Source organism: Natator depressus, chromosome 3, assembly GCF_965152275.1.
Source record: "Natator depressus isolate rNatDep1 chromosome 3, rNatDep2.hap1, whole genome shotgun sequence".
NCBI lineage: Eukaryota > Metazoa > Chordata > Testudines > Cheloniidae > Natator > Natator depressus.
Genome location: NC_134236.1, coordinates 127,117,165 through 127,134,742, shown reverse-complemented (window position 1 = coordinate 127,134,742; position 17,578 = coordinate 127,117,165). Strand labels below are relative to the sequence as shown.

At 41.8% G+C, this 17,578-nt stretch overlaps 1 long non-coding RNA gene across 1 annotated transcript; it reads left to right on the top strand.

Moving 5' to 3' along the window:
- The first annotated feature begins 208 nt into the window (after nt 1–208).
- LOC141984077 (uncharacterized) lies at nt 209–3,543 on the top strand. The gene is made up of 3 exons (XR_012638636.1): nt 209–318; nt 1,922–2,017; nt 3,433–3,543. It is a non-coding gene; the product is annotated as an uncharacterized LOC141984077 (long non-coding RNA).
- Nucleotides 3,544–17,578: the final 14,035 nt, after the last annotated feature.

The window sequence follows — 17,578 nt, the reverse complement described above, 5'->3', positions numbered from 1 at the left end:
CAAGAATGTCATGGCAAGAAGTTGACATATATGATAATAAGTTGAAGATCATTGCTGTACTAACCTATAGGAGAAGGACATGCCAACATTAGTAAGGGGAGGATATACAAATAAGGAAAAGGGGAAAAATCCACTACTGAATATACACGAAACATAGTGGCATCAGCGTAACATATTATAAAAGTTGCAGCCCAGCCTACGGGCAGTTGGAGAAGGAGATGTAGTCCTTGGGAGGTGCCAGAATGATGGCCACTGCTGATGAGGGGGAAGGTGATGAAGATGATGTCTAACAGTTCAGTTTGTTCTACAAGGCATGATGTGAGTATATGGATGTGCAAATGTACATTCTGTAGTATCTCTATCTACCTTACTGAGTTGGGGTGTTTGTGACTGCTAAATGTATTAATAAACTATTTATAAATAGTTCATGTAGTGTGAATGTTGCAATTATGCACATAGGGGTTCCCAACTATATAATACTTTGAATAATACTGGGCCTGATATTGGGGAAAAAACCTGTCAAACCTCAAAGTGACAACTGGGGATTTTTAAGTAATCAATACATGGGCGGTGCATGAAGCCCCCTTTCAGGGAGGCTAACCCCTGGTCCCACCCCTTCTGCCCAAGTCCCCTCCCTTCCCGCGCCCCTTCTGCCCCTCTCCCTGTGGGAGCTCTGAGCCCCATACTGTGGCCTGAGGAGCCCTGCCCCAGCCGATCCAGCTCCCAGAGTGCTGGGCCTCACCCCCACCCCCTTTCAGGGGAGATGCTGAGCAAGGGCAGGAAGAGGAGCAGGACATAGGAGGGGTTCTTGGGGCAGAGAGTGGGCAGGATCACTACTGGCTACTTGGGGAGGCTTAGCCTCCCCTGGCCTGTGATATCTGCCGCCCATGAATCCATATAATTAATACATAATCTATAGATTGAGCTACAACTTCCACAATGGAGAAGAACACAAACAAAACCCTACATCCCTTTCCTGAAGCATAAACACACAAAAATCAAAATATTAAAACAAAATAAACTCAGAATTCAAGTGGAAACAATTTCAGTCTTTCCCTGCTAAATAGCAGAGATGTACATTATTGGCTATACAGGAGAAAGAGAACCAGGGCCTGGTCCTTTTGGTGCTGAGCACTTTCAAATCCTAGTGAAATCCAGAGGAGAGAGATCACTAATCACCTCAGGAGATCTTCAACATGTCACAGGATCAGGACCTACGAGAGCAGTGGATCCACAGTGGAAGAGGCCACGTTTCCTCCCTTCTCCCTTATACCTTTCAAGATTGTATCTTGGGGCAGTTCTACTAATCTCAGTGGCCACAGTCCTTACTTGAGCTTCCCCTATATTATGTAGGGCTTTAAATATTGATAAAAAACTGAAGTGTGCTTGCTGTCTTACAGCCACCCAGTGAAGTCTGAGAGAGACAGCATCATGACTGTTGCAAGCCAACCACCTTGAGAAGCTTTTCTGCCATGTTCTGCAGCAGCTGCTTTCTTTGGTGCAGCTTTCAAGGGTGGGTCAAAATAAAGGTCAATTACAATAGTTTAGCCTCTTTGCCACAAAAACTTCAGCAGTCAAGCAGTTTTGTCAATACCTTCAAAACCAACAGGCACCACCTCATGAATGTGCAGGATAGGCAGTGGGTCTCTGTCATCAGTGCAATACATATAACACTGTGTAAAATTGACCCTTTAATTCACTTACCACATCATGTGGATGTGTCTGCACATGTCATTGAAATAGAACCCTTTCAGAGCAGTAAATGCCTCTATGGCACAGGACTGCAGCTGTTATTTTCAGTGGAATTTTGCATATCCATGTGACATTGCCCTATGATATTGCTCAGATGGCTCATCACACTGAAGCTTGTCTTTCTGGACAGTCTTTCCCAAGCATCTTGTATCCCTTCATTGTTCACCAGGAAAAACAAAAAGGAACATCACTGGGAAGGCCTAGGGCACAGAATAGTGCATGGAGTGTCCGAAGATGGTGGCTCATGTGACTTTTCCTTGTCCAGGTAACATTTGTACAATTTTCCAGTTTACGCATCAGAAGTGTGATGGCGTAGAAAGATGTGACTGAATGGGGTCCAGGGCTAGTACTTGGAATGTTTTTGTAAGCCATGAGTCTTTCTGACACATTTTTGGAGTCAGTGCAATGGACTTGCATATGTCACCTAACATTCTTTTTGAAGCATGGCAAGAATCCAGCGCAGAGACAGCTAAAGATGTAAAGTGAAGGAAGCTTTGTAATGCACACTATTCTTCATTCCAGAAAGATATGCATGTGTGCATCAGACACTTAGCAAGCCCTAAGAGTCAAATCTGTGAATTCAAAAACTCTGTATTTTAGATTTTTTTTTATTCATGATAGTGTGTTTGACTTAATTTAATTTGCCTGTGGCCAATTGGAGAAGAGCCCTATTATCCCCCACATCAAGAAAATGGGGTCCCAAATCTTTAGGAGAGCCAAAATTCAGAAGCAATATTGAAGAATGTGCTGGTCCAGATCCTTAGTTGATATAAATGGGCACAGAGCAGCTATGGGGCAGATCCTCAGTCAGTGTAAATTGTCATAGCTCCATTGACATCAGTGAAGCTACAACAATTTTCATCACCTAAGGATCCAAATTTGTGTATACTTAACAGCAGTAGATGCCATGGCTTTGCAGATTTTTTCCACAATTTTAATCTGGTCATATTGTTTACTCTTGAATTAGTCCCTCAAAACATTGGTAGAGACGATGATAAAAATGAAAGAACTCTGCTTTCTCTATCAGAATCTTGGCACAAATCGCAGCAGAGAGCATCACTCTCCTTTTTGGCAAGGAGATCTCTTTTCTATCCCAATAAAAAGAGCCTCTAGAGAGCAAATAAGATGAACAACTTTGCTCAAGTAGTTTATTATAACACATGCCGCCCCAGATGGCCATTGCACAATGTGAACTTCTGCCCCCTTTCATGTGCTGGAGTTGATATTTTGGCAAGTCCAGAAAGTCTCTAAAAACAATTATGTGTTTAGTTTTCTGGTCAAAGAGGGGAAACTACTCCAGACAAGTAAATAAGATGCTGCAATAAGACTATTGTAGAATTAAAGTTTGAATGAATATACAAAGGTTTCAAGGAACATACTAAACATTGAATGGAAATACAAATAAGCAGCATTTATAAATAGTATACAGTTATTCATTTGTTATCGGTTTCTCTCCAATTATTATTGTAAAAAAAAAAAAGACATTCCATAACGATGTTTTCCTTGAGCCTATTTAATTACATCCAATAGTGGCTTTATGCATTTAGAAAATTAAGCTATTTCACTAATGTAACATAAGCCTCTTTGTATAAGGTCTCATTTTCATTTAATAAATTCTGTTGAGTTATTAGTCTAGTTTCTGATAAACCAATAATTTGTCCTCTTTCTCCCTCTTCCTAGTGACAGGGAGCAACGTAAATTCTGAGTGAAATCCTGCTCCTCCTGCTGTGATTACAGAAGAGTCAAAACTTATTAGATGGGGGGAAAACATATAAGGAGACGCCACACGAGAGATTTTGACAGCCCCGACATACCATTACACTGCTCCTTGGTCTCCTCCTCTTGAGAGCCTTTTTTTAATTTTGTCCTCTTATCAAAATATTTTGGAGGAATGATAATCTATTTAAGGACTTCTAATGCACCCATCACAATATAATTTAAGTATCCTTATAATACTTTGCACTTCTTTAGCACTTTCCACTGAGTGATGTCAAAGCACTTTGCAAACATTAATTTCAGCGTCACACCACTCCTGTGAAGTAGATCAGTACCAACATCCCAATTTTGTAGTGGAGGAAGTTAAGGTGCAGAAAGATTAATAGTGGGATTTTACAAAGCGCTCAAAATTGGCCTAATTCTTCTCCTATTGGAGTCACTGGTAAAACTCCCCTTGACTTTGATGGGAACAGGGTTATGCCTACAGTGAGCACTTTGTAAAAATCCCACTTTAAGTGACTTACTCAAGGTCACACAGGATGTCAGTAGCAGACTCCAGACTAAAAATTAGAACTTCAAACTCACACCTGTTCCTTACCTCTAGTACATTCTTCCTTTGGCAAATAACGTAGAATTATATAGTGTCAAATGAAAAACTGTGGCCAAGATTTTAAAAAACGGCTGGCCATTCTGTGCAATTTGTGTGTGCTCTGCTTGAGACAAGGGGTCTCATTTTCAGAAGTAGGGGAGTATCCACTTTCGGGGGGGGTGGGGGGCGGGGAGAAGAACCCCAAACACAAACCAAGCTGGTCTTTAAGGTATCTCCAACTGAGCACCCAAATAGTGAGGCACTCAAAATCACTAGTCACTTTTGAAAATCTTGGTCTACTCTTTTAAATTGCAAGATTTCAGCTGTTTGTTGGCCTTTAGCCCCCTCTCCCTTCCCCCCACCAAAAAAAGGAGAGAGAGAAAAAGAAAGAAAATTCTATTCATTTTAAGAAGCTTATGATGTCATATGTGAAATGTCAGATAGACTAAGTTTAGACAAAATCCCTAAAAAGATGACCTACTTGAGGGTGTTTTATAGCCTATGCAATCTCTGTAGATAGAGTTAACAAGACATTTTATGGAGCTGGATTTTAAATGCATCAGATTTTGTGCAAGACAGACTTATTATTGGATCCAATTTTTATTATCTAATCTAATGTTTGAGTGTTAAAGAGACAATATATTCATTCTCAGTAAGCTCTGCCTTCAGATCTGGTGCTTTCATGTTTAATGCATTTTTATCTCAGTTGTTCTTTTTAGTTTCCACAGGTGTCAAGATATAATTTTCTTATACTTGTATTTCTTTCCATAGGCTTATAACTCCCACCTGCTTAAGTTTTCCACTGAATGCATCCAATGAAGTGAGCTGTAGCTCTCGAAAGCTTATGCTCAAATAAATTTGTTAGTCTCTAAGGTGCCACAAGTCCTCCTTTTCTTTTTGCGAATACAGTCTAACACTGCTGCTGCTCTGAAACCTGTCACCTGCTTAAGTGTTTGCTTCCATTACGGTCAATGGGAAGTTTGCCATAGACTCCAATGGCCAGAAGTGGACCCTAAAACTTAGATAAAAATGACTGTGCAACATGATTCGTATGTGTAATTTGAGTGAAAAAGTCAACACAGTGGACAAAATAGAAGTAGCTTTAGAAATATTTAAGCATCCATCTGTCTTAAAAGGCTTTAAAAATGAAAATGTAAATAAAAAAAAGGAGGGGGGCTAGACAATAAGTAAACAGAATGGGGAACAATTCACTCACTAGAACTTAAAAGTGCTGCGTATTTAATGAGATATATATTTATAAAGACTCATTTACGAATTGAATATCTTGATATTCAAAATGCAAGCATTTCACTAGCCACTTGCTACATAGTTAAGTCAATGTGACAAAGTTCCTGCTCTACCTTGGTGGGTCTTGCACTTATTGGCGGATTTGCTCACCTTGGAGGTTCATGGCAGCCCTCAGCTTGGCCGTTTTTCTGAATTCACAGTCCAGGTCGACTCCTCCTGTGTCTGACCAGGAGTTGGGAGGATTTGGGGGGAACCCAGGCCCACCCTCTACTCTGGGTTCCAGCCCAGGGCCCTGTGGAATGCAGCTGTCTAGAGTGCCTCCTGGAACAGCTGTGCGACAGCTACAACTCCCTGGGCTACTTCCCCATGGCCTCCTCCCAACACCTTCTTTATCCTCTCCATAGGACCTTCCTCCTGGTGTCTGATAATGCTTGTACAACTCAGTCCTCCAACAGGCCGCGTTCTCACTCTCAGCTCCTAGCGTCTCTTGCTCCCAACTCCTCACACGCACACCACAAACTGAAGTGAGCTCCTTTTTAAAACCCAGGTGCTCTGATTAGCCTGCCTTAATTGATTCCAGCAGCTTCTTGATTGGCTGCAGGTGTTCTAATCAGCCTGTCTTAATTGTCTCCAGAAGGTTCCTGATTGTTCTGGAACCTTCCCTGTTACCTTACCCAGGGAAAGGGGACCTACTTAGCCTGGGGCTAATATATCTGCCTTCTATTACTCTCCTATAGCCATTTGGCCCGACCCTGTCACAGTCAAGTTATAGCAATTATGCTAAGATCTTTTGATAGAGACTTGACAAAGTGAGGCAAAGACTAGTATTTCTGAACCACAAATAGGCACAAACAGAATGCTCGGCTAAGCTTCCTATGGACTGAAAGTTGATGAGGCAACTAGAAGCATATTTATTATAACACCACAGTTATCCAAGCTTCATGATCAAGTTTAGATCAGCTAGTCAGTTGTTTTTCTTGGGTCTTCATGTAATCCTAAGGTTTGACTTTCTGTGGTCCAAACTATGATTGTTTTACTGAGCTAGTGAGAACCTGCTTATTGTTTATGATTATCTGTATTCCCGTAAGAAATCCTCAACACTATGTTATTTTTGTAGACATAAGTCAGGAAGAGAGCTCAGATTCCCCATCTTCCCCCTCTTAAAATTGTAGCGTAATTTGTGGAAAAAGATCATTTTGACCTTACCTGAATTGGAATTTTACTAACACCTCATTTGGCAAGAGAAGGAGAAGTATGCACTGGACATATTTAGACTTACGCTGCTTTGCATATGTTGCTGGATTTCAGCCTTTGTATTTTATAATTATGTTCTCAGCACTGTAGTATGAAACAGCAGATATATAAAGATGCAGTTCTGAGCAGAAATATAATGGTTTTATCCTCATTATTAAATATTCAGAGGAAAAAACATACTTGTTTTCTCTATTACACTGCACAATACTCTTGATATACAATGATTATTTGAACTTTAATATTCTTATACTTTTCTGCACTACATCTGTGGGTTTGTAGAGTCTCATTTATAGAGCCACATTTAATGTTTACCCTCGTGGAATATGTATCTGCCAGATACACACACACACACACCCCACATGGTAAGGGTTACTGTTCCCTTCATCAGAAAAATTAATGAACTTGAAATGGTTGAAGAGACAGATGTTTATTCTTTTACATTCCACACAAGGTTAGAGTTTCTATTTTTCTGAGAATGTTACTTGTAGGTATCTTTCCATATGAAATATGATTATTAAATAAGGACTTGAAAAGACTTCACAGTCATTTGGGGTTGCACACATGTTTAGCACAGATTTTTCTAAACTGGCTGCAGAGGTGGCTATATTTGTTGGCAGAAAGGCAGTTTTCCAAAGTTATTCCTTGAGTCAGGGGGCTTGTAAAATGAAACCCTCTCCTCTACTTTACCAGTGCACATCCAACCCTGGTCAATACAGGCTGAACTCTTTGAGGCGCAGCCAAGAAAAAAAAAAGTTACTCCAGTCTGCACTTGCTGCAATATATATAAATAATAGTCAGGAGTCAGCCCTCAGGACATTTTGCATTTTTTAATTCTCTGGTTCTCTATTTCAGTGCCTATGAACAAGCACATGACAAGTGTTTCAGAACCTGGGGGCAGAACTGTCTTGTGAGATTTGTCACCAATGCATTTTTGCATGCAGGAAGAACCAAAGGGCACTAAAAAAACAAAAAACCCCACGTCTTTCTAGGGGACATTTTTAAAAGTAACTTCTAAATAGGCCATGCATGGTGACATTAAAGGCATGCACAAAGTCATTATACTTGGAAATATTAATCCCCTTTTTAAAATTAATATTTTTTTTTAAAAGATAGTTTCAATTTTGGCAAAGTGTTACAAAATGATGACTTTAGAATTAAAATTTGCACAGTTGGACAGGGCAAGAGGGCAATGTCATTAGCAAAACAAAGTAAAACTAACTGCAGGTATTGAAATGCTTTACTGTTTGCTTCTAAACATGCAATAAGAAAAATGATCTGAGCATTATAGGGCAGCATGGCTACTCCATAGTTAAAGCTAAAGTATTAACTGATTTTCTAAACTGCAACTCCCCCCCCCCCCCCCAAAGAAACTGATCCCACTGAAAGTCTCACATGCCACATTCATTCACGGGTGCAGTCTTTCTGGAAGATTTCAGGGGGTGGGGGGTGGGAGGGGTGAGCAAATCAAAAAAGAAGTTTTAAATGTATGGCATTTATTTCAAAATGTCTACTGACTTAAAAAAAAAGCTAACTTTTTTTTAGCACATAGTATCTAAGTAGTTTGGCCCACAGACTTCACATTTATTTGTCTGAGGAGGGTCTTTTAGTTGTTTTTTGGGGTGGGGGAGAGAAATAGAGGGGAAATTACACAGAAGTCTCTGCAATACCTTTGTGCAGGAGATGGAACTTTTTATGGGGTTGGTCCAAGACTGTGGAATGAACTCCCCTAGCAACTAAGACTCACAAAACCTCACCACCTTCCATTCCAAAGTATAAGATGCATTTCTTTGACCTTGCCTTATCCAATAAAAACGTATATTTTAAAACAACTTAAAACCTTACCAAAACAATAAACACTCCACAGCACTCACTTCTCCCCATGGTGGGAGGATCATAGAATCATAGCAATGTAGGGCCAAGTAAACCCAGACCATCCCTGCCAGCTGTTTGTCTAACCTATACTTAAAAGCCTCCAATGACAGGGATTACACAACCTCCTTTAGAAGCCTATTCCAGAGTTTAGCTACCCTTATAGTTAGAATTTTTTTTGCCTGATATCTAACTTAAGTCTCCTTTGCAGCAGTTAATCCCATAACTTCTTGTCCTACCTCTAGTGGACATGGAGAACAATGGATCACAGTCCTCTTTGTAACAGCCCTTAACATGGGGGGAACAAACACCACATGACAGATGTGTAGTCATGTTGCTTAATGCACGACTGGAAGTTGCTCAGCTACTACAGTGACGAGTGTGATACAAGAACCCATAGACTCTATAGCACCAACAGCTTTATACCAAACTCTGCGCTAAAGTAGGCAGAGAAGGAGTTAATTAAGGGCTCATTAGAGCAAGGCTATACATTGAAGGTACAAGAAAGCTGGAGGACAGGCCCTGAGGAGAAGTATACATAACCAAGAGTATTTATTCATTTGAAATTCCCAGAATGGTTACACTAGTTTTCCCAAAAGACAAATGCTTGCCCTTACTGCTCATTGCCTGGAATCTGGATGTCCTGAGGAGTTTCTTCTGATGACTAGCAAAGCAGACTGGCCCTTTCCAGGTGGTCTGCAAGCAAATTTGACTCCAGTCACTTCCCTGTTTTCCCTTTTAATCTTTGAGTTCCTTTATTGATTTGAGTTCTTAGTTGAAACTTACCATTTTCAGCACTTCAGATCTTTTCTCTGAGAAGTCATTGTGATTTCTGAACACTTCATTAGCTTATGAAGGACTGGGTTTCACTCCTCCGTGCCAGATCACCAGCCTTCTTCTTCCATTCATCTGTGAATCAGAAATAATTGCTGTGTAGATTTAGTATAGTACTGGTGAGCTATTCAGTTCGTGCAAATACAACACTTTGTGCATTTCCTCTTTAATTAAAACTATGTGAGACTCATTCTTGGTGCTTCAGTTGTTTTTGAAATAGTTTTGGAGTCTTTCACTGCATCTGCCAGCTGCAGCAAGACACCAGCACAGGACCATGATTTCCAGGGAGTTAAACACCTAGGTGTGTTTGAAAAATCCTACTATGTGCCTAATACAAAATGTGGCTTAGAGAGTCCTTCCCAGGGGCCCTATTCTGCTCCCCACCACTAGAGTGAAAGGCAACAAATGCCAGGGGAGAAGAGGAGGGCTATATCCTGGAATTTAGAAGGGTGGGAGCAGTAGCATTTCAGCTGCCTCCCCACTTTCCTTGATCCCACAGAAGCCCTGATCCCATAGCACATGTATGCTGTGAGGACAGGGCTCCATGGATTGAGAGGAACTATTGCTGGGTGGGGAGGAGGATAGGAGCCAGGAGGCTGGCTGCTCCCCGTGGCATCAATTCCCCATCAGAACTGGGGATTTTTCAGTGTAGAGTAATGCTGACCACATAGGGGTGCTTGGCAATATTTTTCAGGAGGGAACTTGTGGGCACAGTTGGGCCAGTGGCAAGGAGAAACCCAGTGATCGGTGCGATGGCACTGGACCTAAGTGTAAAAGCCCCAGACTTTGGTGGATGTCTGAAGAGACTCTTCATTTCCTTCTGGACTTTGGGACGTCTGCAAATTTGGGGAGCAAAGTCAAAGGTCTACTTCATGGAGAGCAAATGCTGCCCACCCTCCCTGTCCCCAATGGGATAAGCACATGGAAACTCCACAAATAGAAATTCAATAAATTTCCTGGCCCTTACTAGTGTTTTCCCACTCAGGGTACACTCTTGCCCTAAGCCATTGGAAATGTTCCTTCTGCTCCCTAGCCCTAATCTTAAAGCAGCTCAAAAATCTTTGTTTCTTGGCAAGGGACACTTGCATGGCAGCTGAGTCAGCTTCCAATAATCAACACAGAAGCGTAACTATGTTGGAGCAGCTGAGGGTATAACTCACAAATCGTGTTGGCATCTCATCTTCTTGTCCACTTTCTTCACTGATGTAATGTGGGAGAAATGGTACAAAATCTTTCACTGATATGTGGATGGATGATCTGATGAGTTATTTCTGAAATGCATGCAAAATCCAAGGGGGGTTAAGAGGGCTTTATTATTCCTACTAATCAGTTGTAGCAACTTCTCTCTTATACTCCAAGTACCAATATTAAATTTAACCCCCTGCTCTTTATCATTTAGGTTAATATGCCATTTCATAATTAACCTCTTCATTACTACTTTCTGCTTTAGTTTTGGTTTTACTGATCACCACTTGCACGTAGAAATTTACCTATATGTACCACTAAGCCTCTGGATTTCACTCCACGAGTATTTAGTTAAGTGACTCAAACTATTCCTTCTAAAGCACTTTTGACTGCTGATGTTGTTTATGCCTCTCTAATTGAAGCTTTTGGTCCAATGTGATCAGACAAGAAACTCATCTTTTTTAAGCGAGAGGCACTTGATTGCAGGTAAGGTATGTTACAGCTTGTAGAATGTCAGCTGGAGCTAATAAGAAGCTGACTGGCCTGCCTTAGTATTAAAATGTCTCACAGAATTCATTCTGTCCTTGCAAAATGGAGATTTTCTTTTCTGCATATGTCTGACTTAGGAGGCTCATAGTTTCATGTGCCTGTAGTGACTGGCTATGAAGATCACACAGCAGACCCAGATTTATCTTTATAAGAGAAATCCGCTGCATCTGATACAGTGTGAATAATTGCTGGAGTACAAAGTGAAGGGAAGGAAAATAAATTCTGCAGTAGAAGGAGGTTGTTAAACTAGTAGAAAAATGTACGTAGGTTCAATTATTTCAATATTAGCTAACAAAAATTATCTTGAGTGACAGTTAAGATTATGGCAGGATACACTTCATCCACCCAAAACTTTTAAAGAATGGAAACAAGGGCAAAGACTTGTGTCTTCCTTTCCACTCTCACATTGCCGTTGATGATACACTCCAACAGTCCATAAGGTTTTCCCTTCCATCTTCAGATATCAAAAAGGAATATGCACCCAAAACTTCACCAAACCTGCACTCTAATGCAAAACCATAGTGGTGACCTCATGTGCTTTTATATCAACAGATCAGCACATCTGACTGTCACACATTCCATGCGTTTGGGAAGTTATTCCGCCAGAACACTGCTAACGTTTTGAGTATAGCTTTTCCTTAACTCTTTAAGTTGGAGTCCACAGGTTTAGTCATTAACAAAGGTAGTGAATTGCATGGGAACTAAAACAGCAGTCAGAAGAGAGGAGATCTGAACTCCTGGTCACCTCTTTTGTAGCTCAGGTAGCTTTCCCTAGACTACAGAGGTACTTGGTGAAAGTCTCACACACACTTTTTCCCGCCCAGTAATGAGTGGTGGCATTCATGCTGCAGCCCATTTGTTTTCAAATTAAAATTCAGCTTGTTCAGCTTGGTGCACATATTTTCCATTGTGTCTCAAATGTTATAAAATGCTGTACAGATAAACATTATCTCTGTATAAATGACGTTCTAGGAATCAGCCCACGTGTAGCAACAATCTGGCCAAAGGACATATCCCAGAGTGTTTTACATTTCTTGCAGAAAGGGTTCAAAGAAAACGGAGACAATAAATCAGCGAAGTAAATCTCCTGCTTCTGGGGGGATCTGACTCACGATTCTTGATCTCTTGTGGTCGGAACTACTATAACTGCATCTACCTTAGGGCTTTTGCTGGCATAGCTATGTTGATTTGGGATGGTGTGTGTGGTTTTTTTTTAAAATGTATATAAAAACACAATCTTTACTGACATTGTGATGGCAGGAAACAGGTCACAGACATTCTTAACAGATTTCCACGGGCAGAAGCAGGGCTCTCCATCATTTTGGACAGATGACCTGTGATTGTCAAAAAGTCCACAAAGTGCGTTTGGAATAGTGGAAGGAGGAGTTGGACTAGTCAAAGAATAATCCTCAGCACTCCTGTATTTTAATCAAGTCCCACAACCCTCTCCAATCTTGCCAGCAATTTTGGGCAACATCAACATATAGCAGTTACGTCCGCTGCCAAAATACACCTTGCAGAGGTCGTCTCTGTGTGTACTACAGCCTGGCAGAGCTACAGGGGGAAAGGCATGTTTATCAGCACAGTCCAATGGACTGAGCATGGCTGGAAACCAGGAGCTCCGGAGTTCTGATTTGCTATGTGGCTTTGGCAAACTACTGAATCTGTGTCTCTATTTTACCGTCAGTAAAGTCGGAGTAATAATAATGATAATATCTACTTACCTCACAAGAAGAAAAGGAGGACTTGTGGCACCTTAGAGACTAACAAATTTATTTGAGCATAAGCTTTCGTGAGCTACAGCATGAAATGAGCTGTAGCTCACGAAAGCTTATGCTCAAATAAATTTGTTAGTTTCTAAGGTGCCACAAGTCCTCCTTTTCTTTTTGCGAATACAGACTAACACGGCTGCTACTCTATTACCTCACAAGTGTGCTCAAAGGACAATTAATTAATGGCTGTAAATAATGGCTTTGAATATACGACGATGTGCCTTTTGTTTCCGTTACTACTACAGGGACCTCAGGAGCAGACCCAGCAGCATCAGAGAAGCGTGAGGATATTTCAACAAGGCTGACAGGATGGTGAGGTTCACTGACAGCAGGAGACAACTCCAAGGACTTACTTACACTTGAAAGCTACATCAAGTTACTTATGCTTTTATTATACTTATAGGAATGTATGTCTTTCTCTGTGTTTATACTTTTCAAGTCCTGATAGTCCATTTTCATACGCTCCTTTGCTCATTGCTAATCCAAGTTATATAACTGATTTCAACCTTCTCATACATTAAGCCCTCTACCCTACTAAGAATTTTTGTTATGCATCTTTGAATACCTTCCAATTCAGCCATGTTTTTCTGGTCATGAGGTACACAGAACTGAACGTAACTCAAGCGCACTGTAACTATAGAGAGAAGCTATAGCTCCTGATTACATGATGTAACTTCAAAACTCCCATTGACTTCAGTGGGACCAGGATATCACCCATGGAGTCCAAAGTTACATTGGTAATTTTTGTCACCATATTACATTAGAAACTTATAACTAATTTACTGTTCACTATCACCTCTAGGTCTCTTAAGACAACTCTGCAATTATTTAACCACATACATAATTTTAGACACATAAGTAGCCTCACTGATTTCAGTTGACTTATACACATATTTAAATACCTTGCTGGACAGGAACCTTAATGTGCTGTAGGAAAGAACATTCAAACCTAAAACCATTTAACTGAATGAGTAGTTAATGTGTTCATCCAGGGTGAGAGTAGCACAAGTGTCTACCTATTTGCCCGGTGGGAGCTCATATTTGTCAGTCAGTAGTTAGCACTGACCAAGTTCTCGTTGACTAAAAAAAATAATGGTTCAAATGAAAATTTAAAGTTGCTAGTTGATGTTTATTAGGCTTGACTACAATAGTATCTTCAGAAGAAATGCCTGGAATACTGGTTTGGGTGGAGTAGTAGTACATATTAAATCTTATCTAACCTATTCATCACCTACTAATTTAACAGTAATTAACTAGTATCTCACACCAATGAGCCCAAGCTAAAGAACTGGCTAAGCAAGTCTCAACATTTTGAATGAATGATAAGGAATTCAGAATCATGAGGTGTGCCACAAAGTTGGCTCTCCTTTCTCAGTGACATGAGGCATGAACTCCCCAAGAAGAAAGCCAAAGTTCTAATTCCTCTCCTGTTCATGGGTATAAACAAAATCCAGCTAAAAGCCCTTTATTTTCCAGAGGCTAGGAAAGGTGCAAAGGACATATATCATACTGGTAGATGTGCAGGTGAAGGAGCAGGTGAAGATACCATTAACTTGGGTTTGAATAGAGACTGGGAGTGGCTGGGTCATTACACATATCGAATCTATTTCCCAAAGTTAAGTATCCTCACACCTTCTTGTCAACTGTCTAAATGGACCATCTTGATTATCACTACAAAAGCTTTTTTCTCTTGGTGATAATAGCTCATCTTAACTAATTAGCCTCTCACAGTTTGTATGGCAACTTCCAACTTATCTGTATGTATATCTATCTATCTATCTTCTTACTATACATTCCATTCTACGCATCCGATGAAGTGGGCTGTAGCCCTCGAAAGCTTATGCTCTAATAAATTTGTTAGTCTCTAAGGTGCCACAAATACTCCTGTTCTTTTTGAGGGTACACCTAGGAGTTCGAGCACTCATTGGTAGCCAGGAACAGGTGCCCAGGGTCACAGCTGGAGTCAGAGGCCAGAACCAAAGTCAGGAATCAGAGCTGAGGGCCACATCAAAGTCAGAAGCCAGAGCAGGAATCAGAGCTGAGGGTCAGAATTGAGTTACCTGGAGCAAGACAGGGTAGGCATAGGACTGGAACAAGCGGGAGCTATCATAGCTGTGAGCAGATGCTTTGAGCACCCCATTAACCTCCTGGTGCTGCACTTAAGGGCTAGGTTGCTGGCTCTTGCCACCAGTCAGGCAGCATAGCCAATCATAGCCTACTATAGGCCAGATGTGCTCATTAGGTTGCCTGGAAACCTGACACCACTGGGCCAAAGTTATTAGGAAGTTCTTCTCCCCCAGCTGTTTTGTGTTAATTTCCCTGAGAGGCCTGATCCAGTAGGTGGCCTCTGAGAACACCTATCAGATTGGACCCCACACATGACGTAGGCTGCTGGCCCCCTGTCTTCTCCACTCTTGTTACAGTGTGTATGGTAACACCCATTGTTTCATGTTCTCTGTGTATATAAAATCTCCCCACTGTATTTTACACTGCATGCATCCGATGAAGTGAGCTGTAGCTCGCGAAAGCTTATGCTCAAATAAATTTGTTAGTCTCTAAGGTGCCACAAGTACTCCTTTTCTTTTTGCGGACACAGACTAACACGGCTGCTACTCTGAAACCAGTTTGTGAATCACTCTGGGGGGTTAAATAGCATATAGGTGCCTGACACAGAGTCTTCAAAGGCTGTCTTGATTGCCAGTAGCTCTTTATCCCAAATGCTATTGTTCCCCTGTGCTGGGGCTAACTTTTGGGAATAAAAGGTCCATGGGTTGAGTGGATTATGTGAACCCATTAGTTGCAACAGGCAAAATTAGATGCATTGGCCACAGTCCATGGCTTGGTGGGGTCTGGATGGATGAGGCTGGGAACCATGGTGAAAGATTTCTTTAGCTGGTCAAAGGCAGATTGTTTGGTCTTCAGAGGCTCAAATTGGACTCCATTCCAGAGAAGTGCCATCAGAGGGGCTACCAGATGGGAAAACCCCTTGATTAAATGCTGTTAGAAGTCAACAAAACCAAGGAACCATTATACCCCTCACTTGTTCTTTGGAGCCACCCACTCAGAGGTGGCAGATACCTTACATGGATCCATTGTCAGCCCTTAAGGCAAAATGATGTATCCAAGGAACTCATTTGTGCTCTGGCTCAATTCACTATTCTCTAACTTAGCATAGGGGTGGTTTTTGTGGAGCCTTTCCAAGATGCAGCACATATGTTGGTCATGGAGGACTTGGTTCTCAGAGAAGATGAGAATATCATCAAGATAGATATGAGGAACTGATCCACTGTGTCTCTAAATCTATCACTGATGAAGTGTTGGAATGTTGCAGAGGCATTGCACAATTCAAAAGACATTACCAAGTATTTGAAGTGCCTGTATCAAGTGCAGAAGGCAGTCTGCCACTCATTCCCTTCCCAAATATGGACCAGGTTATAAGAACCACAGAGGTCCCGCTTAGTAAATTTCTTAGCAGAGCAGTGTCTCTCGAACAGCTCATTGATGAGCAGTAGAGGTAAAGATTCTCAAGGGTGACCTTTTTCCAAGGCTCAATAGACTGTGCAGGTGTACGGGGAGCCATCTTTTTTGGCCACAAAGAAAACTGGGATGTAGACATGGATGGCAGGATGAACCCCATTTCCAGATTCTCTGGGAGGTATTCACAAAGTGCCTGCAGCTCAGGATCCTCAGCTCTTGGCTGGAGATCGATGGAGCAACAATAGCAGTTGATGTGGCGTCAGTATATTGGCCTTCTTTTTATCAAACACATCTGCCAGATCCCTGTACTTTGTCAGTACTTCTGGGGCTACTGAGGGAACTGTGAGTGTGATGGAGGTTTTGCTGACCTGATCTTCTCTGTTCAAGGATCCCTGAGGGTCTTGGGTTTCCTCAGATTTAAACTATGGATGGCCTCTGGCACAGAACTGGATTTAGAGAGACAAAACTGCTGACATAATGGTGAGCAAAAACAGAGTGTCCCTGCCCCCAGCCAATATATAGTGACCAAGGAAATGCCAAGGATGACCAGGAAATGTAGGAAGCGAACGAAGCCAAACTGTAAGATTTCATGATGGTCCAAGAGTTGTGACTTCCTGATGACAGGAGGGACCTGTCAACTGATTCCATGAGGTCAGGGATGGCCTTGCACTGTGCCTGCGCAAACTTCAAGTCCATAAAATTACTAGTGGTGCCAGAGTTGACTGGCACTTCTTTACAGACCTCTTGCATGGCAGGGTGCCACAGAGTAGAAACTGGAGGGGTATTGGCTGCTGGTTGGACACCTGAAGAGGCCCAGTGGTCAGGTGCAGGCTCTTGTGCTAAAATGAGGGGAGGAAAAACAGTCCAGCCCAGACCCATCTATCAATGTTAGGGTGTGGCATTTCCTGACCGAGATGTGGGTTGGTCCTCCCCTGGGCAGGACAAAGCTCAATGCCCAGATAATAGAGACCCCACACCCAGCATTGAGCCTTCTCCCCTTCGAGGTGGTGAGTCTGGACCATATCAACTTGCATAGTTTTGGGCTGTAGGGTGGGTGCAGAAGATTGACAGGTCAGGGCTGTCAAAACCAGTGTGGCATGGAGTGTTATCCTTCTTTCTTGTCAGTGTTCAGCTAGACGGCTGTCAGTTTTAATGCACAGATTGATAAAGAGTCCATGCTGGCCAGAGGTTTCATCCAAGCCAGCTCACCCTTAATGTTGTCATTGAGACCATGCTGAAAACGATGGAACTGAGTGGCTTCATTCCATTCTATGTCTGCCACTAGGTGCTGGAAGTCAGTGACCAGCCAGCATCCCTGCCTTAGAGTCTGAAG